Source organism: Neopsephotus bourkii, unplaced genomic scaffold, assembly GCF_033783945.1.
Source record: "Neopsephotus bourkii isolate Nb327-2 ecotype Australia unplaced genomic scaffold, CSIRO-AGI_Nbou_v1 NB_1394, whole genome shotgun sequence".
NCBI lineage: Eukaryota > Metazoa > Chordata > Aves > Psittaciformes > Psittacidae > Neopsephotus > Neopsephotus bourkii.
In genome coordinates, this window is record NW_026901872.1 from 4035592 (window position 1) to 4058623 (window position 23032).

Genomic DNA, 23032 nt, shown 5'->3' on the forward strand with positions numbered 1-23032 from the left:
TGGGCAACAATTCCTCACACCAATCCTCGAGGTAATGGATGAAGAGTCTTATCAGCTCTTTCTCATTCATACCTCAGGCATTGGATGGTGGAGTTACAATTCAGCTCTTCCTACCCTTCTTCCAGGCAATGGATGAAAGAGTCTTACCCCAGCTCTTTCCACCCTTCTCCCAGGCAATGTATGGAAGAGTCTTACCTCAGCTCTTACCCACTCATCCCTCAGGCAGTGAATGGTGGAGTCCCATCTCAGCTTCTTGTACCAATCTTTGAGACAATGGACAATGGAGTCTGATTTCAGATCAGTCTCTCACAGCAGCCACAACCTCTCACAACAGGGTACTGTTGGCTTTTTGGGCTGCAACTCTTTTCTTGCTCTTTCTCTTTTTGTTATCTCAAGTTATTATTGTTCCTGTTAAATAACAGTATTAATTCAATGATTAAACTGTCTTGTCTCATTCCACAGGTTTCACCTTTTCTCGATTCTCCTCCCTATCGGGGGGGGGGGGGGGACAGACAGGAGACAGACAGCAAAAAAAGAGTCCTTTAGCCCCAGCGTTTGCTCAGAACTGCAGAAGCAATAGAAACTGTATGGACGATACTTCCATTAGGTCTCAGCTGTGAGGATACAGAATGCAAACTCTCTTGGTAGAAGAGGAAACTAAAACTAGGGTGGGATTTGGCTCACTCTAACTTCTGCTGTGTCTCTGTTTGGGCTAGGTGTCCACACAGCTATTAGAGTGAGAAGGTATCAAGGGCTTGATGCAGTAGCCTACTCTTTGGCACATCTTGAAGAGCTCCTTCACCCAGCTGTGTCCAGCTAACACCTGCCCAGCCCCATCCTTGCCACTGCTGCTGCTCCTGCTCTACTGTCAAGCCGTACCAAGCATGGAAGTGCTCCCCTGCTCCCCAGGCTGGCAGCAGAGGGAAGAGCTGGCTTGGGTCTCACACAGCTCTTTCTCTGCCTCTTCCTAGTGCACAGACCACCTGAAGGAGTGGAGGTACCCTTGGTCACCCAGCTGACCTCCATGATGCTGGTGCTGAAGGAGCTGAGCGGCCAAAATGTTGTGAGTGTCCCTCCTGCCTCTTACTCTGCCCCCCAGGTGCTGCCCAGGTCAGCATCAGCTGCAACGCTCCTCACCTTCTGCTCTTTTCTCCTTGTCCAGGCGATGACACTACACGTCTGAAGCCTGGAGAAGCTGCTCCAGTGCCAGGCTCAGGTAAGGGTCACTTGGGGTGTAATCAAACCCATTCCAATCTCTCAGACACAGCCAGGGGCTGATTCAGCTCTCTGGGGACCCTTTCTGCTGCAGGACCCCCAGCACACTTGGTGAGTGCAGCACATTTCTTGCAGGTGCCAAACAGCTGCCACCTCCCATTCCCTCTGGCAATGAAGGTGGACGTGGCCACAGAGCTGGTGAGTTTGGGAGAAGACAGGGGCAGGACGGCCCTTCTCTCCTGCTCTTGCAGGCAGGCACACATGCTGCAATGGGGCTGCCACTGCCATTCCCACAGGGAACAATCATACCCATCACACTGCGGCAGGGAGGAGCTGAGCCCCAGGGTCAGCTCCCAAACAACGACACCTCTCTTGCACCCTTGGCAGTGGCAAGACAGCACGGAGGGATTCTGGGAGCGCTTTCCTGGTGCTTCTCCTCCGGGCCTCTTTGCTCTGTTTCCCTTAGCAGCAAGTGGGACCTGCAGGAGGACGCTGCCCTGGCCATTTGCGTGTCCAGGGACCTCGGCTGCAGCAGAGGCGCCAGGGCTGTCGAGCTCTCTTGGCTGAGGAGTTCCCTTCAGCTGGCTCCTTGGCAGCTCTGTGCAGCCAGGACAGCATGCTGCCCCAGCCCATCCAGGCAAGCCAGCCTGGCCAGGGGATCTCCATCCCATCCCAACCCATCCCATCCCATCCCATCCCACCCTGTCCCATCCCATCCCATCCCATCCCATCCCATCCCATCCCATCCCATCCCATCCCATCCCATCCCATCCCATCCCATCCCATCCCATCCATCAGCTCCTCCACAGAGGGGCTGTCCCCAGCACCTGCCCCACTGCTCTCCTCTGTCCCCTCAGGACTGCTGGCTCTACTGAAGGAGCACGGGCCACCCATGGAGGGGATCTTTCAGCAGGCAGCCAGTGAGAGCACCTCCTGTGAGATCAGGATGGCCCTCAACAGCGGGCTGGAAGTCTAGCTCCTAAGACAATCTGTGCTGCTGCTGGCTGTCATCATCAAGGTGAGCTCTCCTGGCCTGGAGGCCAGCAGCTCCCAGCTCTCTTGGTGCTGGCGGGCACATACAGGAGCAGAAGCGGAAACCCAGCTGTGAGGATGGAAGGCACGGACCCAGAGGTAGAGTACAAGCTGGATCATTTATTACAAGGATTACACGATATTTATGTGCTTTCAAGCAATTAGCCAAGCACATCTGTGTCTGCCTTGTGGTTACATTTACAACATCGGGCAAAAGGTTTATCTGATCTTTCTTACAAACATCCTCTTTCCAGTTCTGACATCCTTGTTCCTTGCCACTTCCAACATCTTCCAACTACCCGTCAGGGAGGGGTCACTCTTAATTGCCTGCTGTGAATCCTCCTTCCCACGGTCTCTGACAGTTTCGATACATTCCAACCCCCACACCGAGCTGCCTGCCCATGAGTCGGAGGGCCTGGGATGCTGTGAGTGCTCCTGGGGGTGGTGGCCAAAGCCTCACGCAGAGCCCTTGCCACTGCAGGACCTCCTGCGCAAGTTCGCCTCCAAGCTCCTTGATGTCTAGATATACAAGGAGTGGACCTTGGAAAAGACCAACAGGCAGCAGAGGCTGGCAGCGCTGAAAGACTAAGTAAGCATGCCAGCAGTCTGCCTTCTCTGCAGGGACTGGCACAGGCCAGGACTCCAATACAAAGCAGTGGCCTGCTTGAAATAGCCATAGTTTCTGCAAGCCACCTCCTGCGGCTGTGGGGTTTATGTCTGGAGGGAAAGGGGCACAGAAAAACATTTCTCTCTATGGAGAACTTTGTGCAGGCATTGGGGCTTGCTCCAGCAAGGGCCTCTTTCTGAAGGGCAGGGAGGAAGGGAAGTGGTTGTTTCTAGCGAAGGCAGTCCCTCTGCTGTAGACCAGGCGGTGTCCTTGGGTGAGATCAGCCTGGGAGACCTGTGCTGTCAACACTGACTCCACTAACGTTGTGCTCCTGTTCCATCAGGGTGCCAGCAAGTTACCTGAAGTCAACCTCTTCCTGCTCAGGCACTTGCTGTCCGTACTCAGTAACATCACCAGGAGCGTGGCCACCAACAAGATGACAGCCAGGAACCTGGCCATCTGCCTAGGGCCAAGCCTTCTCAGCCCACCCCATAAGCTGCCCTTTGATGATCTGGCACAGGAGACAGGGAAGGTATGTTGTGTTCACCAGCCAGCTACAGCTACCCAGGCCCAGCTTTGCTGCTCAGAAGGCCCTGGCTGCCTCCTCCTTCAGCAAAACCATTGGGCAGCAGCCAGGAAGAGCTCGGCTAGGAGAGGCTGAGCCCTTATCAACCACCTTGGTGAAACCAGTGGTTTGCCTGTGCAGGTGACACAGCTGGTGGAATTCCTCATCAACCATCGTGAGGAACTCCTTGGGGAGGAGATGGCTGGGCTGGCCAGAGCTTCAGGTGAGGAGCCACCAGCACTGGGAGCAGCACCAGAAACAGCAGAGGTATGTGAAGTTCACAAGCAGTGTGGCAACAAAAGCCTCCCCCCTCAGAAGGTAAGGCTGCTGCTGCAGGGATAAGCACAGTTATCCATTAGCCTGCAGCTCTGCCAAAGTGCAGAGTGAGGCTGATGCAGGTTAGCCATCGTGCTTTGTGCATCGATCCCACCACAGCTGGCTCAGCTGAGGTGAACAAACCCATACAAGGGATGTGCCTTTCAGAGCCAGGTTAGCAATTGGGCAGGGAGGTTCTTGCCCCCTGCTAACTTACACATTACCATTGCAGGTGCCTCCTGTTGCTCCCAAAAGCAAACACCGGAAGAGCTTTTCTGGGGAGAGAAGGTAAAACTACCTAGCTTTGCTTGGTTCAAGGTAATCATGGCTTCACCTATCTAAAAACACTACTGAATGGGAAGGTTGCCAGGCTCTGCATGAGACAGCAAGTGACAAGCAACCTGTGAAGAGAGCAGTGACGGGCGACTTTGCAGGAAGAAGAGCAGGTTGTCAACTGAGTTCTCAGGGATGTTCATCCAAGCAAGGGATGAACAAATAGCCCTGGTATGTAGCAGACCCTGTTTTCCATCTTTCAAAGATTATCGAGCCCAACTGTTACTCAAAGGCTGCCAAGCCCACCACTAAACACTGTCACTAAGGCCAATCTGATCTCCCCTCACGGCTGCTCCTCATGATCTCCAGTCACAGCGACCCCTCATCTGCCCCTCACAGTGGCCCACATTATATAGCTGTCACCTCTACCCCTCATGGGCACCCTGCCTTTCCCCTCAAGATCTTCCCTCATGGCCATGTCTGCCCCTGCTCTCCCCTCACAATCTTCCCTCACCTCTCATCACTGCTTCTCCTGTCCCCTCATGACTGCCCCAGCCCTCCCCTGATGATCTTCCCTCATGGTCGCCCCTGATCTCTCGTCACACCTCATGAAAATCTAGGTGCATTTACCTGTTGAAATTTTTAAAGACCTTCCATTTATACCAAAAACATATAAGAAACATTTAAGCATGTCATCTTATAAAACTGTGAGAAAGCAATGTAGTATTGTATTAAATATACCAGTCTGTGTCACAGAATGGGCAACATAGCATAAATGCATAAATTTCTAGATTTAAGCCATCAAAACTTTCCCTAACATGGGAGTTAGACAGTATTGAAGTACTTGAATTCAGAACACTGACTCAGCCAGCCTGCTAATCAGTTCAGAGTAACCTCAAGGGAGTTTTAAATTAACTGGCAGCTCATCTTTGGACGGATCTCAAGACAATTAAACTCAGGTATTTGTGCTAGTTCTCCAAGCTCAGCTGCTAGAAACTCAACTCCTAGTTAAGTATCAGAGCCATACAGAGACAGCACAAGGTACTGCTTAGGCTCACAGGGGAACCCATAACTCCTGTGTACAGAGCATTCCTAATGTATAGTGACAGCCCTAAATTCGTCAAGACATACAGCAGTCACAACCACTTTACAAAAGATATCTGTTGGCACTCTCCTTAACATCTAGCTTTTATATAATGGTCTATTGTTATCATTAGTTACCCAGCAGGCACAGGACATGGAATCTGAATCCTCCACTGCATGACAATACATAGCCAAACACTAAACTCTCATCCTCCAGACAGGCTAGAAAAGGGACATTCTTAAGGTGACACAGCCCCATTTTGATATTCAAATTTCATGTTAACCTTCTGGCAGGATGCACTGTGGATATGTGCTTTCTGTTTCTGTATATGAAAGAGGACTTGGACCAGAGAATATAGTGAAGGAATTTTATCCCAAAATATATACTATTTAACTGAATAATCTAAACCTTTCCCTAAAATTATGTCAGCAAGGCTTAGTGCAGTGAGAATCTCAGATGGATATCAAGCTAGTAAAAAAATACCTAGAGATCTCTAGCATTAAATATGGAGATATACATTTAAGAAATTTATGGTCAGAGTAACAAAACCCTAAATAATGATTAACCTGCAAACAATTGTATGCCTGCTCAGAGACTGAAGTCACTGACTAGAAAGAACATTGTATGGAAATGCCTGTAGTGCTTTGTGTAGTCTAGCCATGTCTCTTACAGCTACCCTCTTGGGGAATGCTCAGAGAGGATTCACATCATCTCTCAGCTGTAAAGACTGGAAGCTGCATGGACTTGTAAAGTTGCACAATAAAGCTAATGTTGCAAGAACTCCATCAATGCCAGACACTGAACCCTTGTCTCCAGAGCTCCAAATTTACTTCCCACGTATATATAAGGATAAAAACATGATTCATTTTTAGGTTGCAATATCTCTTTCTCCTCGGCACCCCCACCCCACTTTTTCTTCTTTGTAGTATTTAGAAATAATTTTCAAGGACATATTCTGGTTTTCTGTTTTGGCAAAAATGTAATTTTTATGTCTTATGTTTAAAAAATGAATCAGGTTATTCCTTAAGAGAGGAGATGTCTTTAAAGATTCCCTTTTCAGTTCAGAGTTCTCTTAAAAATGTGAAGTCAAGTTACAATATCTTTGTAGCAGATATGTTTCACTATCTGGGCTTTTTTTTTTTTCTACAAGTTTAAAGTAGTGTTTGGCATAAAAATCAAACATATTTAGCACCTCTGAAAATCTTTCCTTCCCTTTGAGTATCTTGTTTTAAAGTTTTATTAAAGTATTAGCAGGAAACTGGGAACAAAAAGAACATTTGACCAGAATGGCTAGAAAGCCGCTGAGTTTTGTCTCTTGTATTTTCTATTTCATTGTGCAATTTTTTTCATAACAATTAGAGATGCCAAATTCTTCCTTATCCTGCAAGTTCTTCCTATAATGTGGTTATAACAGGGTATCCTGATTTTCATGGTTTGAAGGCAGGAAGGTATCTTACGGAGTTTGAATTGTCATCACTTCTCCAGTTCACAGTGTTGGAAAAGGGCGAAGTTTTTATGATAAAACAATTGTATAAAATAGTAGAAATGGTTATGTTTGAGAAATTTATAAATCAATAGTGGGATTTTGTATATTAGAAAATTTTGTAACTTTGCAGTTTTGTATCACAGCTGCTCTGTAACCAGTGTTGCAACGGTAGTCTTAATAGCATAACCATATATGGTGAAAGGTGTATGGGTGGATTTATGGGTGGATTTAGAAGAGTATGTACTGGAGACTATACCCAAGTAGAACCTATGCATGAGGTATCCAGAAGAGCATACCGAAAGCTGATAAGAAAATGGGTTTGTAATGTAAATGTAATCCACACAAGGGTTGGGATATGTCCCAGTAAGGGAAAAGGTGAAGAGGACAGCCTGAGGAAGACCTCTTATTTCATCTGAGGAAGACTCCTTACTTCATCGGAACGACCAGCAGACGACCACCAGAGGGGGCTGCGCAAGCGTAGAAGAGGCTGATGTCGTAACATTTATGAGGTGGCAATCCTAATGCATATGCATTAGCTAATGTTGTAACCCGTGCTAAATGTGTATAAATTGCAAGCGCGATATGACGAGGTTGAAACCAGGTTTGGGTGCATACCCCTGTTTTCCCAGCGCTGCAATAAAGCACCTCATATAACCATTCCAGTGCTTATGTGTTTGCCCCTATGCTAACAACAGGGGAAGTGTTTACCTTTTCCATAATGCTTTTAATTCTGAGTTAGAAACAGTATGAAGTCCTGTTTAGATTACTTACACATACAGACACACACAAAAACACAATATGCTCACATTTTTGCCTCCCTTGAGTTTCAGAAAATATTTTCCACTGCCTTAAGTTTTAATAGTTTCAGATCCCTTGAGTTTTGACTTAATAAATTTAGTTCCTTGATAACTGTTATGAAGAAGGTGAAACACAAAACTGAACTCAATTTATGAGGTCACCAGTGCTTATTCCTTCAACAAATCACCACCTATTACCTGTTTCATTTCAAAATCAAAAATAGTCTTAAGAGTACAAAGTCAGTCTTAAAACCCCTGTGGCTACACAAGGGTAGCAAAAGCCTTAAAGCTACAGTAACAGCCTTGCCAACTCTGCAAAAAAAAATTGGTAGAACTTGACTTGATTTCCCACCCCGAACCCCCAATTTCCACTTTAAACTGGGAGAGTTTCATGTTTTTAGAATTTTTACAGAAACCTCTCAGACCTATGGACATGATCTATGTGCATATCATTGTTGCGCAGATTCATCAATGAAGAATCTGTTTATTGAAAACTGGAACCATTTTAAAAATTAAAATTAAGTCAATGATGGGTATGTAGTTCTCATCACTGGGACTGGAATATGTTACATTCACTTTGTCTTGGTGCAGAAGACTGCAGAACACACAGAAAGAGGACTTTTCTCACAACTCGTTCTCTTTAGCCTCTGAAGAAAAGAATTCTGAGTCAGGCAACTCAAAGTGAGAGCAGATAGTCAGCTATTGTAAGACTGCCTCTCACTTATTTCTGAAAAAGTCCATGAGATAAGCACAGATGCATTAGTTAAACACAGTATTTGTGCAGGTATATTTTTTCTATTGCAAACCTATTAGTTATATTTCCTTATTATTTCATGAAATACTATCATCTGATTGACATTAAGCAGTAGACTGTCATACAAACAGGATGAGAATCCACAGCTGTCTCAGCAGCCAACAGTTTGCAAGGATTAATGAGACAGTTCCAAGTTGGGTAGTAAATTTATCCTGTCATCAGCCTGGTGACAGAAAGGGTGAAGGCTGTGACAGTTGGCAATGATGACAAAAACGTTAGGTTCTAGGAGGCAGGAAGTTTATTGTCACACATTTACACCATTTGATACAAATACTATTAATATTCTAATCATGTCATTATTCACACAATTTAAAATTCATAGTACTTAATTATATTTAACTTTATCATGAACATCCTAATAAAAGGGAGCTGTGAGTTACTAGCCCATCTGTTTTACAGTGAACACTGACATACAATGGGTGATTTACCAGGCATCTATCTGTAACACTGAAAACATTTTCTGAGATTAATTCATATGTTTTTCTAGTTCCACAGCAAGCAAATTTTAGGTGCTTGTGTCACATACACCTGTCAATGCATATGGAAAAAAGAAAAAGTAACATTCAGTGGTTCGAAACACTTCAAAAAGAAAAATGCAAAATGAAGATTCAATCACATAAGAAGGTAGAATCTACGTGTTTTCCCACTGAAAAAAACATGTGAGACTTTCTTAGGTTCCTCTACACTTGACTATGTGGACAGACACACCCCACCTCCACTTTGAATCAGCTCTAATACTTGTTAGCCATATATTAAACTAGCTCAATTTGCTAGAAATCTACGTGATGAAAAAGCAGAATCTATGGTAACTGAAGAAAAAGAGCAGAATTTTACAGTTCACTGCATCAAAACCATCTTAATTCATGATTAGGATCACATCTGATTTCATACAGTAATTATTTGTTCTCGTAGAACAAAGACTTTCTGGTCAGGGCTAATAGAGCAGATATTTGGACAAAAAGGAAAGTCAGATTTAGTCTTGGTATAAATAGCTTAAGTCTTCAATTTCTTCTATTTGCATAATCAGCAACATTTTTTACCATAAATATATTGATTTTTATCTATTCTGGATGTGGGCAACACTAGTATTTCTGACCTGTTTTAAGTCACTTGGAGTTAGCAGTAATCTGAAAGAAAGAGGACAATCTCCAGGTCTCTGCTTACCAAAGCAGTAATAATTTTATGGAACAGGGCACCACAGCAAGTGCTTTACCATTTTAACATACTTTGCATAATGTTAAAGTTAGCTCAGACCATTCTGTAATTTGCTTCACAGGCTCAAAGTAAGAGTTCCTCAAGCAACCAAAAAATTTCCTAGAACACAGCAATGTACTGGTAGCATACCTTAATCCCCTGCAACAGGCAAACTGTTCCCATCAGGCTCAAAATAACCTAAACCTCATAGCCTTGTGTGTTTGGATAGTTGCCATAACCACTGGCACTCTTTGCCTCATTGGCCACCTAGCTTTTCAGAATGTGCCATTCTCAAGAGAACGCAAGGCAGGGAATGGCAAGGCATGGAATGGCAAACATTTCCTAATGGTTGCACATGTCCAGCTGACTAGAACTTCCAGAAATACTTGAATACCTCCATGAAGTATTTAGAAAATAGTTATGCAAGGCAAACCAGATCATATTTCTTCACACTCTTACTTTTCAGTGAGGCAGCACTAATGCAATGAACCACATCCTTGATTGAATCAGAAAGGTGAAGCATTTTGCATATGTAGCGTTGCAGAATATATTTTGTGATTTGAGAAGTATTTCTTTATTGCCAAATACGTATTCAGTGTAGACAGGGACAGGTTGTTCCATGTATAAACCAATATTTATCTCCTTGTTTTATGTTATTTCTGAAGTCACAAAAAATATTTCTTTTGTTCAGAGCGAACAGCAACTGCTGTGCTTGAGATGCAGTCACCTGTATTGACACTCTCAGTGTCATTCAAAACAGTGAAAAGAGCCCAAGACAATGTAATAGCTTGAATTATTGTTACAAGCTCTGTTAATTTTGATGTTTAATGCAAAACTTAGAAACATTTTAACTTTAAATTGTATATGTAGTGTATTCTAAATAAAGAAACACCATTCTCTTATATTAAGGTTGAAATACATTCAGTTCCAAAGTAATTTTTTGCTACCTGGTCTTTTTAAGCTAATTTCTAAACTGACTTCATTAAAACTTGACAGTTGAAATATGTCTGTAAATGTTGTAATTAACTATAGTAATTGTGATTCTTTAAAAAAAACCAACGGTGCCACTATATTTAACTCTCCTTCAGATACTGAAAAATCTTGAACTATGTACAACTGGCCATAAAGATGACTACTTTTGCTATATAAACATTTTTATTCACAGTGGATTTTATTCTTTTCACTTTAGCTAATCATGGCATAATATATTGTAAGCTATTGTTATAAGTTTGCAAAAGACCATTGCATTCTTAATTATAATTTACTTAATATTTTAAAAATTAACTGAAAAGGAAACAATCTCACATGGCAAAAATATACCTTATAGAATTGGTAGGTTTTCCCTAGCAAACGCTGGACCTTGAACATCTGTGTTGATATGTGCTATATTATTGGTTTTAAAATGTCAAAATAGAACATTTCTTGTTCCAACTGAAAGTATATGCATTTAACTATGAATCAGCTGTACGGGTATTTAAATGATCACAGAAGGAGTTTTTTCCTATATTTGTCCATGGTTTCAGTCTTTTGCCTTACTACTAGAAATACCAGCAATTTAAAAATTAAAATAGCTAATTGTGTATTATTATTGATTTGGTATAAATTTTATCATCATTTATATTTCACCTTTGTGCCTCATTGTTTTGTTTACAATTCTTGTCTCCAATATCAACTTGCATAAAGAAATGCATTTCTGCTAAAGCAAAAATAACACGTAACATCAATGTTACATTTCAGAGGTTTCTCTAGAATTATCTGAACAAAAGAAATGAAAGAGCTAGAATCTGATGCAATGATTAGAGATTTCAGATTTCAACATTAAGCTATGCACACTGCCATCAATCCACTATAATGGTAATTTCTGAAGGAAACCCTCACCTAACTTTAGTAACCTGTTATGTTAATGTGCATGCCTTAGGTGATATCCTTAGGTTTCTGGTTAGAGCTTCTGAACTGAAATAGGCATTTTTAAAGTATAATTTACCTATATCATACTGTTAATATCATAATGTTAAATGCGTAAGAATATAATAAATGTTCTTTATGAAAGATTTTCCTCATTAACCATAAAATGAGCCTTCGGTGTCTACCTAAGGTACATATATCTGTCCTATGTCCTAAATTAAAAAAATGTATTGTAAATGTCAGACATTTTAAAAAGTTAGCATAGTCTCAGAATATTATCACTGGTAATACTCCATCTTAGCTGTCTACTAATTCACTAATAAATAATTTCAGTGTATATCAGTGCTTTTTTGTGTTCAGTTTTTGATAGTGGCAAGATTAAAATTAGGCTTAGAGGTTCACCTCTTTCCTCTCTAATTCCAGGAGAAACTTCAGGGACAAAAGGAATTTGCTGTTAGTCCAGTGTTGGCCAGAACTACAGCTGTAAACATCTTAATGTAGGTGTCTGCTTACGAGCTTCACCTGCCTAAATGTAAACAAGGATTGCCATGTAAGCTGCTAGAATATATCCTCGCTTTCTAGATGCTGGTCAAGGAGAAAATGGGTCTCTCATTGTTCCTGTGTTGTATGTTCACCCCTGTAGAAATGTCCTAATCATCCTAATAAAGTTGAAATTAGGTACCTAGATGTAGGTGAATGATCTGAGTCTGAAATGTCATGTTTAAGTTCTTAGTACAGTTAACCAGTGGAGTCCTCTCGTTACTTAGACAACTAGACTGTATTGCACTGACTGTAACAACCAGATCTTCATTGACTGTGAAGGAGTCTAAAAACCTATCACTCTGTAGACAATTTGGACCTAAATTCCCACCCAAAGGCTGTAGTCCAATGCATGAACACAGGCAACTAGTGTTACTTTAGAAGCCCTAGGTTGCCCAGGTTTTTTCCACACAGCTCACAGATAGGACCTAGACAAGTGTGATACCAGGTTTTCTGGGGCATTAACATATGTTTTCAGAAACTCCACATTCGAAGGTATTTAAATTGTTAAATGGAAATTTCTTAAACTTACTGTGATGATCAAGAGAGCCTTTCGGGTTTTGTCTCAACTCTAAAGATAGAAGGAAATGACAGCTCGTTATCGTTTGGGCAAACGGCACAGAGCAGAAGATACTGTCCCACGAAGGAGGGGGATGGTTCTCCTGTGTTGTCTGCCCCAAAGCCACGAACGTAACTGCCTGCAGACAGTCGCACAAACACTGCATCTCCTACTAGGACACGAAGGTAACTAGCCTGGGGTCTCACCAGCTCCGCTGAGAACGATTCATCAATTCATCACTTGTGGGAGGATTCCAAAAGAATCTGACTCCAGAAAAAAACAACCGTCCTATAGCCTTGTAGCGTACCCCTCCACCCTGGACCACAGTAGACGGACTACAAGGACTGAAAAGACCACAAAGGACGAACTGAAATGATTTCCACTCGCTGACCGACAACACCGCTAGATCCACAAGGTGGTAAGGATGTTTCTTGTTTTCTTTTTCTTTTCTTGCTTTAATTCCTTCTTTACTTTCTTTCTGCCTTTCTCCCTCCTCTTCAATCTTTCCTAAGAACTTACAAGGACTTCTATTCCCCTTGACACAGTTTTAGGGACGTTTACAATAAAATTAATGGTTGTTGCCTGTTCCAACTTCTGGAGGGCCTGTGGTTTGTCCTAACAGTTAAGTACATGATCAGCTCCCCCTGTCACGGGTAGACGGGACACCCACATTTTCAAAGTTTCAGGAGAATTCATTTGAAATCCAGGCTGAATGACTAAATGCGATATATCGACCTTGGGCAGCAGCTAGACACCCAGCTGCTGTCTCACTGCTCCTCAGTAGAATAGGGGGAGAAAGTAAGATGAAAAGGCAAATGCAGGGAGATAAGGACAAGAAACTAGCAGATTACAATCACAGGCAAAACAGACTTGGCTTGGGGAAAATTAATTTACGGTAGAATAAAATAGAGATGGACAGTAGGGGGGAAAAAAAACCACAAACACCCCCCCCACCCGAAAAAAAAAAACCAAACAAAAACCAACAACAACAAAAAAAACCAAACACCAAAAACCCAAAAAAAAAAAAAACAAAAAACAACACAAACCCAAACAAACAAAAAAAACCACCCCGGAACAAACACCTGCCCCACTGCCAGCCCCTCTCATCCCATTTTTTTTCCAAGCTCAACTTCACTCCTGGCTTTCTTAGCTTCCACCACACCAGCAGCACTGGGTGACCATGAATGGGAGCTGCAGTCAGTCCCCAACAGCTCCTCTCTTGTCCTCCTTCCTCCTCACACTTCCCCCTGCTGCAGGATGAGCTCTCTCCAGGCTGCAGTGTGCTATCTGCTCTGTTTTGTTTCGATCATTTTTTTTTATTACGGCGTCTTAAACACATTTTCCATACGGCAACACCCTCTTCTGTATGCGGTGTTGTCATGGTTTAAACCCAGCCAGACAGCTTGTTACCCACTTCCCCCCCTTCTTGCCCTCCCCCTACTCCTAGGGGAATGGAGAGGAGAATCAAAAAGAAATGCAACTCCCACAGGTTGAGATAAGAACAGTTTAGTAACTAAGGTATAACACAAATCACTACTGCTGCCACCAATAATAGAAATGATAAAGGAAATAACAAGGGAAGAGAATACAACACCTCATCACCAACCGACAGAAAACTTGCCCCCCCAGCCTGACCAAGCACCGACTGATACCTCCTCCACCCCTGCAGTCCACCCTAGCCCTTCTGGGTAACTCTCCCAGTCACCTCCTGTGCATGACGTGCCGTGGTATGGAATAACCTCTTTGGTCAATTTGGGTCAGGTGTCCTGTCTCTGCTTCCTCCCGGCTTCCCTCCTCCCTGGCAGAGCATGAGGCTCACAAAGTCCTTGGCCAAACCAAAACATTTTTTTCAGCTCTGTTCCCAGCCCGAAAGTCAAAACACAGCACTGCACCAGCTACCAAGAAAGAGAAAAAATGACTGCCACTGCTAAACCCAGGACAGGTGTTCAGCCATGCCCTGTGGAACCGGTTGTGTCCGGCACGGGTCAGCCCAGCCCTCTCCTCACAGAGACCGCCCTGCAGCCCACGCTGCCAGCGCCAGGGCACCTGAACCAAGTATGTTAAAACTGAGAAGCCAATGCAATTCCGCTCCTTTCCACGACAGTGGGGAGGATTGCTTCGATGCAAACCTTTTTTTTCCTTGGCATTACAGTAATCAATCTACCTCTGTAAAGCAGGTGATGCCTGACGAACTTTTTAAAGATTCAAGTGGAAATACTTTTGTGTGTTACTCAGGTGATTTTGCCATTGTAATATTCTTAAATACATGTTGTATGCTTTCACCTGTTTAGTATGAAACACAGTGAGTGTTAGTGAGACACCTTGTGAAACACATCTGAGGAGGCATGGATTTGAAAAGTGGAAAAAATAGAAGTGCCAGGCAGAAAATCACTGTCTTGATATCAAGAGTCTGAATTCTGTCACTTAACTATAGGCTCTATATTTGAATGAAGGGTCTTAGCCTTCTAAGATTCACATTTTTGAATTTTCTTTTATTAGAAGGTGAGTGCTGTATGATAATTTTGTGCTACAGCCAAAGCATCATGTAAGTCAGAAAACATGTACTTATCTGCAATTAAAAATGTGGCATACAGAAAAATCCGATATTTTCTTTTTTCAGCGGAAAAATGGCAAAGTTTGCTGCACATATTAGTGTTGCAGACCTACAATATAAATATCACACCTACTATAAATGATGGACATCTGAAACATCCCCAGTGAGTGACTGGATGCAGTGTCTAAGACTAGCAATATATTGACCACCTTTATGTCTAAACAGCACGATAAGAAAGTTTATAGTGAATGAGAAAGTAAGGGCAATGTATTGAAAATCCAGTACATGAAAAATGAGAATGACAAAAAGTCCCCAAACCAGGACATGCATACGCTAAAGCGTATGCAAAACCCAGAGGAGAATTTGCATTGAGTGGAAATGATGTTGCTGTTTTGATTGTGCCTACTGAGTAGCAGGTGATTACTTCATGACAGAGAAGAATGACCCTTCTCTCCGTCATCTCTCTAGGTAGTTTCATAGCTGTCATCACTTCAGTACATGAGTGTAGTTTCTTTTTCCTTCGTTTATACATCACATTATTTATCTACTTTATGTACACCATTTAGACTTCCTAGCAGGAAGCCTCTGTAACAACCTTTGGTTGCAATTAGTTACTGTCAAGTTAATTGCAAAAGTTATAAGCTGTCCAAGATTTTCTTGCATTTTCTCACAACCAGTTCCCTTTAGGATACTAAGATGCACTTATAGGAAAATACTAGTGCAATGTTCACTAGGGCAAGGTTATTCATTATAATTTTTGGCAACAGGATAATATAGATAAGTAGATAGAAGACATAAATTATTTGTCATTGACAGATGCTTGCTATTTCATTTTCTGCTTGTTTTGGTTGGGATAGAGGTAATTGCTTTCATTGGAGCTAGTAGGGGGTTATGCTTTGGATTTGTGTGGAAAACACTGTTCATAATTGTGGGGTGTTTTAGTTACTGCTGAACAGCGCTTACCCAGAGTCAAGGACTTTCCTGCTCCTCACCATCTGACCAGTGAGTAGGCTGGGAGTGCACAAGGAGCAAGGAGGGTACACAGCAGGGACAGCTGATCCCAACTGACCAAAGGGGCATTCCATACCATATGGATTCATGCTCAGCATATAAAGCTGGGAAAAAAGGAAAGGGGGGATGTTCTGAGTGAAGTTACTTGTCTTCCCAAGTAACTTTAGATGTAGCGGAACCCTGCTTTCCTGGAGATGGCTGAACTTCTTCCTGCCAATGGGAAGTGGTGAAACAGTTCCTTGTTTTGTTTTGTTTGTTTGTGTGGCTTTTGCTTTGCCTATTAAACTGTCTTTATCTCATCCCATGAGTCTTCTCACTTTAAGCCTTCAGTTTCTTTCCCATCCCACTGGGGGGGGTGGTGGGGGGTAAAGTGAGTGAGAAGCTGTGTAGTGTTCAGTTGCCTGCTGGGGTTAAATTACAACAGTTTTACAAATGAATCGTAGATATATAAAAAGACTAGCAATAAAGATTTTTAAACAATTTTAACAACAATTTTCAAAAGTCGAAGTCCTAATACACTGTTAGAACACCTAAGAAAAGGGGGAAGCTGATAATAATCATAATCATTTTCCATTACTGACTAAATCAGGTCATTGGTAGATATCATGCTAGTCACTCCTGAGACTAAAGTAACCAAAATAAGTGTAATGTTGTAAGATTTACTGTATATTAAAAGAATTCTCTGGGTTTAATATTACACATTACTTTATGGTGCTTTTTTTGAGATTTTGTGTTGATTTCATCTGCCTTGTGGAAATCCACTGATTTCAGGAAAGTTTTACAGCTTAAGTGAAAAATAATGACACTAATAAAGGTACCATGCTTCTCTCCTACTTCACACTCATTTACTAGTAACAAAAGTATGTTTTCATTTGAGTAAGACCCCCAGAATTTTCCTACTATGGTAAGAGACTATAGGCAATAGATGTTTTTTTTATACTGTCATTAAAATTTATCACCTACTGGTATTGGGGAAGATTAAAGGATTGAATAATTAAGCTCTACTTCATATCTGGGCTTTGTTCATCTGTTTATCCACCCTGGTAACAAAGTGAAGTTGATCCAAGTGTGAAGACATGATTTATTAACAACAGCTAGAAGCAGCATGCTTCATATAAATGAAAGTGTTTGTACACTGATTTTATTTTTAAGTATTTTGAATTCAAGCAACTAATCCTCTCTGCAACTTTGTCAAAACCACAGTAGATACCATGGTTTCCTCAAGATACCCGTCAACATTTCTTTTCCTATACTTACTAAACATTATTCTAGGCATCCTCTTCAGGTGCTATTTATTTAAACTGGAATTGTGTTTTTGTGATGAACTCAAAAGAAGTATGTATGTATATATATATATATATATATATATATATGTACGAACTGTTTATATATCTGACATTCAGTAAAGCTGAAGAACTTTGGAAACTAGGATTCGTGACCGGACTAAGGAAACAATAGGCACCTTTAAAAAATTATTACTATGAAAAATGAAGAATCCCTTTTTGATTAAGCCACAATAATTTACAACACCTAAGTGTGCTGGGCCCAGGAAGTCAGCAGCCTGCAGTTTTCTTGTACACAGCCTTTCAGCTATTAAACTGTATACAAATTTGTAGCTGCCAAGTGTCAGGTCTTCGATTTTCCTCCCTACTAGACAACAGCTGCTTTACTCACTCTTAAGAAATCTTCCTCTCTAGGTGACATTGGAAGTGTAATAAGAGACTTCATTACTGATGAAATAAAGCTTTGGATTACTACAAGTAAATGACAAAACTCCACACTTTTAGTAAAAATGCATAATTTAAGTGCAGAAGAGATTGGTGGGAGTAAATATAGTTACCAGGAGCCCTACCGTATGAATACCAATTTCCTAATATGCCCTCTTTTATATAAAAGCTTACTCTGTCTACTAGTAAAAGAAAGGTTTTTCAGATATTGTATTCACTCTTCTGTTGAATCTTAATATTGATAATACTGTCACCTAAGATAGGAAAGGATATTTTATCTGTGAGCTGTTAACTGTAGAATAAAAAAAAAAAAAAGTAAATGGTTGACAACATGCACAGGTGCAATGAGTAGGTTTACTCTGGTAAAGACTAATATATGGGTGATTTTTATAGCCTTTTAATAAGAATTTTAAGATTAATCCTACCTAAACAGGTCAGATCATGCCTAGGTTTTTCTGGCATTTCTCAGGACGTTTTGGTTCATGCATTAATGTGTGACTTTCTTAATCAATGTAAACATTTTTTTCTTCAGACCTTAAAGATTTTACTGTTTATTTAACAGCTAGTTCTCATGCACTGGAAATTAACAGGACAGTTTAAGAAATAAAGCCTATGCGAATATTGATATTTAATATATTTAATATACTAAATGTATATAATTTTATATATAAATATATATAAATATATATTAATAGATATACATTGTTATATATAATATAGATTTATGTATAAATATACATTTTATATATTTATGCATATTTTTTTGTACAAAATTGTCTCTCACTCTTTAATCAGTAATGGACCACAAAAGTGTGTTCACATTTAAAGTCAAAACAATGCTCATTCTGAAAAAAAAGGGAAAAAAGAAACCCAAGTCATAATCCGCAGCACACGTCTGTGTTCATCGACAAAGGTAGAGAAAATGAAGATGTTAATCGGAAGTCTCCACATCCTGATTATATACCATGAGCTGTGGTTACTTCTTCCAGTGTTTGCTGACTCTTCACTTAAAATATTTTACTGGAAATCTTTCCAATGTAATTTTCAAAGGTATAGATACAGTACCCTAATTATTAGTTTATAAAAACTAAGTTTACGTAGAAAATAGATTATTTAATTTGATTCAATATATCTGATCTATTCTGTGTTATTTTGTGTTTTATGGTGTTTCAGAATTAGAAATAATCTTGACTTGTATTTAAAAAAGCTTTGTTATCTGGTAAAAATTTTGTGGAATCTGTTCTTATCCACCTCTTCCACTTGTACTTGGAATTTGCATCAAGAATTTTTAGGCTGATAGATGCTTTATCACAGTAAAGTAAAATATCAGAAGGTCCAAGAATATAAATGTTTAGTTTCTCTACATATTCTGCCATCATACTTTATTACAATGCAACATATATGAAGATTTCAGATGAGATGAGAGTATTACTATATTATAAAAAGACTGTTTTTTTATATAAAAGATCTTTTGAATGAAAGGAGAATGTAAAGAAGCAAAAGACAGCAGTTACATATTATTAAATATTATACTAGGGTTAATAGCCACTCTACTTGAAAAATCTGCTTTCAAATTATCATGAAAAAGGCACAATTAATCTAAACCATTGAAAATCATTCTTCCAGATACTAACTCACAAGTGACATTTTTTTACCTATGATTATTTTATCTCTTTTTTGAAAACCACAAAACCTGTTACTTCCAAATACTGCTATGTAATTTCAATTTTGCAGTTTCCATATGTAAATCTTCAAGCAAAATGCTACAAAATCTATCAATTTTAGTTGTTTATTTATTGTCATGTCGTCTTAGGCAGTGCTCCCTGAATACAGGAACAATTAGAACTGCCAACTTAGCTAACCTTACAGAATCAATGTTCTTAGCAAGTTAAATACAAAGGGGTTTAGGCAAAAGAAAAAAAAAAAATGTTATAAGTGATAAATATGTTATGTATTTACAGACAAATAAAATTTAAGTGATAAGTAATGGGTTTTGATTACTGCTATTCTGAAAAGACTTAATGTAGATCCTGTGGGAGAAAGTTGTACCTCAGAAATTTGTTAAGTCGGTGAGCTTAAGGAGAAATTCTATGTTTGTACTTGGATTCTATAAAAATTTCAACACTGTCCATGATAGTAGTCTCCAGTGGAATAGAATGAAAAGTTTCAGGATTATTATGATGAACAAAAGCTACTGGAAAAAAAAATAATCTGATTTTCAAGCCAGAGGAAAGCTACCAACTGGATAATGCTCTGTTTTCTTTTTCCACATAACCTGCTATGTAGATGGGGACCACAGAAGGAGCTTAAACCAGACCTCTGGCCAACCATATATTACTTAATTTCAAATTTACTTGAAATTTTTGGACCAGATCACTCCAACTGGCTCTGTGAAAGCCAAAGTTTTTATTGGAAACCTTTGACAGTGAGGATGTCTGTCATTCAGCCATGCGCTAGTGGTCAAGCCAGGTCCTCTTAATTTTTGCATGTGAATGTAGTCTGCGTGTCTGTTTATAAGGAGAGGCAAAGGTATACAGTTCAGATGTCTGTATGCTAAGCCCCTATCACTGGTGGATGAACATAAAAAATTTAAATACTTCAGTCATTCCCTTGTCCATGGCAGGGGGAGTGGAACTAGATGATCTTAAGGTCCTTTCCAACCCTAAGTATGATATGATTCTATGATTCCTTGGTCTACTTAACACAAATTCAATATTTACTATTGTCGAGGTTTAAAACCAGTCAGGCAGCTTGTTCACTCACTCCCCCCTTCTTGGCCTCCCCCTGCTCCTGGAGGGATAGGGAGGAGAATCAAAAGAATGCAACTCCCATGGGTTAAGAACAGTTTAGCAACTAAGGTATAACACAAATCACTACTGCTACCACCAATAATAATGATAAAGGAAATAACAAGGGAAGAGAATACAACACCTCAGCACCAGCCGGCCAATAACTCGCCCTCCCCCACCAGACCGAGCACTCACCGATGCCTCCTCCAAACCCTCAGTCCTTAGCCTTTCTGAGTAACTCTCAGTTACATCCTGGGCATGACGTGCTGTGGTATGAAATACCTCTTTGGCTAGTTTGTGTCAGGTGTCCTGTCTCTGCTTTCTCCCAGCTTCCCCTTCTCCCTGGCACAGCATGAGACTCAGAAAAGTCCTTGGCCAGACCAAACATTTGAGCGTTATCAGCTCAGTTCCCAGGCCGAAAGTCAAAACACAGCACTGCACCAGCTACTAAGGAGAAAAATGACTGCTACTGCTGAACCCAGGACAACTATGTAATACATATTCTGAAAAAAAATAAATTAATGTGACCTAAAATTAAAACTCACAAAATTTAAACTGTGTCAGATTTTTATTAAATGTCATCACTTTTACCATGCAAAATGATAAATGTGGCTCATGGATTAGAAAACTAAATGGAAGCAGAAATGAAAATTTACTTTCCATGTGCATCTTGTAGCATTAGAAATTATTAGGGAGTTAATGAATTAATATGTCAGTTAAAATTATTAGTTCAGTTTTCATAAAGTCAGTTTTCAAATTTTCAGAAAAGTATGAAAGTTTCAGGTTAGAAACGCAGCCCCAGACTTGTTCCCACCAAAATGGTGGGACATACATAATAGAGAAAGGTGAATCTCTAAAGGGTGATCATATTTTCATGATTGATACATGGTGCAGATTAATGAGCAGCAAATATTCCAAAACATGCTTGATTTCTGTTCAGATAAAAGGAAAACTTGGAGAATGCAGTATATGAAATATACTGTTTAAAAGAATGGTATATTCATCATGAAAAACACTACTTGAAAATTAATTGTAATTAGCTGCACATTAAAACTGTTCATAGATTGAAAGCTGTCTGAAGAACAGTAAATGAAGGAGAACAATGAACAGCAGTATTTAGAATCTGGATATGCAATGTAAAATTAGTAACTTTAATAAAGACTGGAACAGACAATAAGCTGCTGTTTAATAGTTACTAGTTCTTCTAAGCTGGAAAATACTGCAAATGATAAAAGACAAATGATAAATACAGGGAAGAGAGAGAATAAGTTGTAAGCTAACAAATTTAGAGTGACTTCCCAAAAGCAATAAAATGGTGAGATTCTTACAGATACTACGTGAAAATATGTAGTTAAATAACTTGTTTTAAGAAAACAGTCAGGCTGAAAAGCACTGATTGAGAGTGTGTGTCGTCTTCATATGGGGGGGTGTAGTGGTTTAAGCCCAGCCAGCAATCCAGAACTACGCAGCTGTTAGCTCACTGCCCCCACCTTTCTCCCCCAACTCCCTGAGGGTTGGGGAGGAGAACTGAAAGTATGTAACTCCCACGGGTTGAGATAAGAACAGTCCAGTAACTAGGTATAACACAAATCACTACTGCTGCCACCAATAATAATAATGATAAGGGAAATAACAAGGGAAGAGTAGTACAGCATAGACATTTTAAGTTTTACCTCCTGAGATGAGATTGGCAATATGCCTTACCAAAACTAGTGAGATAAATGTTTTGAGTGACAGCTTCACAATTCATGCCAAGAGACAAATCAATTATATATTTATGAAAGTGAACCCTGTGTAGAGTACCAAATGCAAATTAAGTTTCTAACCCTTGGCCAGTCAGGTATTGCTCTGAATTTAAAACAAAACCAAAATATTCTTTATCCTAAACTGACTGAAAGAGAGTTAGGAACTTGTGCCACAAAACTGCCTGGAGACAAGTATCACATTATATAAAAGAATTAAGGCAGAACTTGGCAAGGCTCAGCCTGAGCCCCAAAACTTCAACAGATCAACAGAAAAGGGTTCTAGAAATCTCATTAAGATACTGAGGTTTGTGTTAACCTGGAAAGGGCTAGAGCACAACCTTATCACTGAGTTAAGTCCCAAGTTCTGTTCTTTCAAATTTCATAAAATATTCATCAATGATTATTTAATGTTTACTTCTGCATTTCAACTGTATGTGTCCCTGTACAGTGAATGACACTGTTCTAAAAACAGAGCACCTACAAAGAGAGATTCTAATGATTATGGGCCAAATCTAAAGGACAGTCAACAGGTATTCATGTTTTACATTCTTGCATTCAGAAAAAAAAGTCTCTTTTGTCCCATATTTCATGAACAAAAGTATCATTTAGTAAGTTCTGGCAGCAAGGTGGGTCATGCAAAAGAACCTTTGCAAAGAACTTTACTTGAGGAGCTTATTAAATGTAGTTAGGACAAGAGCAGAATCTGACTGCTCTTCACTCTCACTAACCAATGTATTTTCAAATACATTTTTTTTTATAAAAGGGCCAGGAATGAGAGACACCTAGTGAGATTCTTACAAAATAGGACAAGGCTATCTTT

The 23032-nt window shown here is 40.3% G+C and overlaps 1 long non-coding RNA gene across 2 annotated transcripts in view; it reads left to right on the forward strand.

The window, feature by feature from the left end:
* The first annotated feature begins 14087 nt into the window (after positions 1-14087).
* Positions 14088-23032, forward strand: part of LOC133220028 (uncharacterized) — a 901957-nt gene continuing 893012 nt past the window's right edge. For both annotated transcript variants that reach the window (XR_009727626.1, XR_009727627.1), the window contains exon 1: positions 14088-14147. This is a non-coding gene — a long non-coding RNA (uncharacterized LOC133220028). The remainder of the gene's footprint in view (positions 14148-23032) is intronic.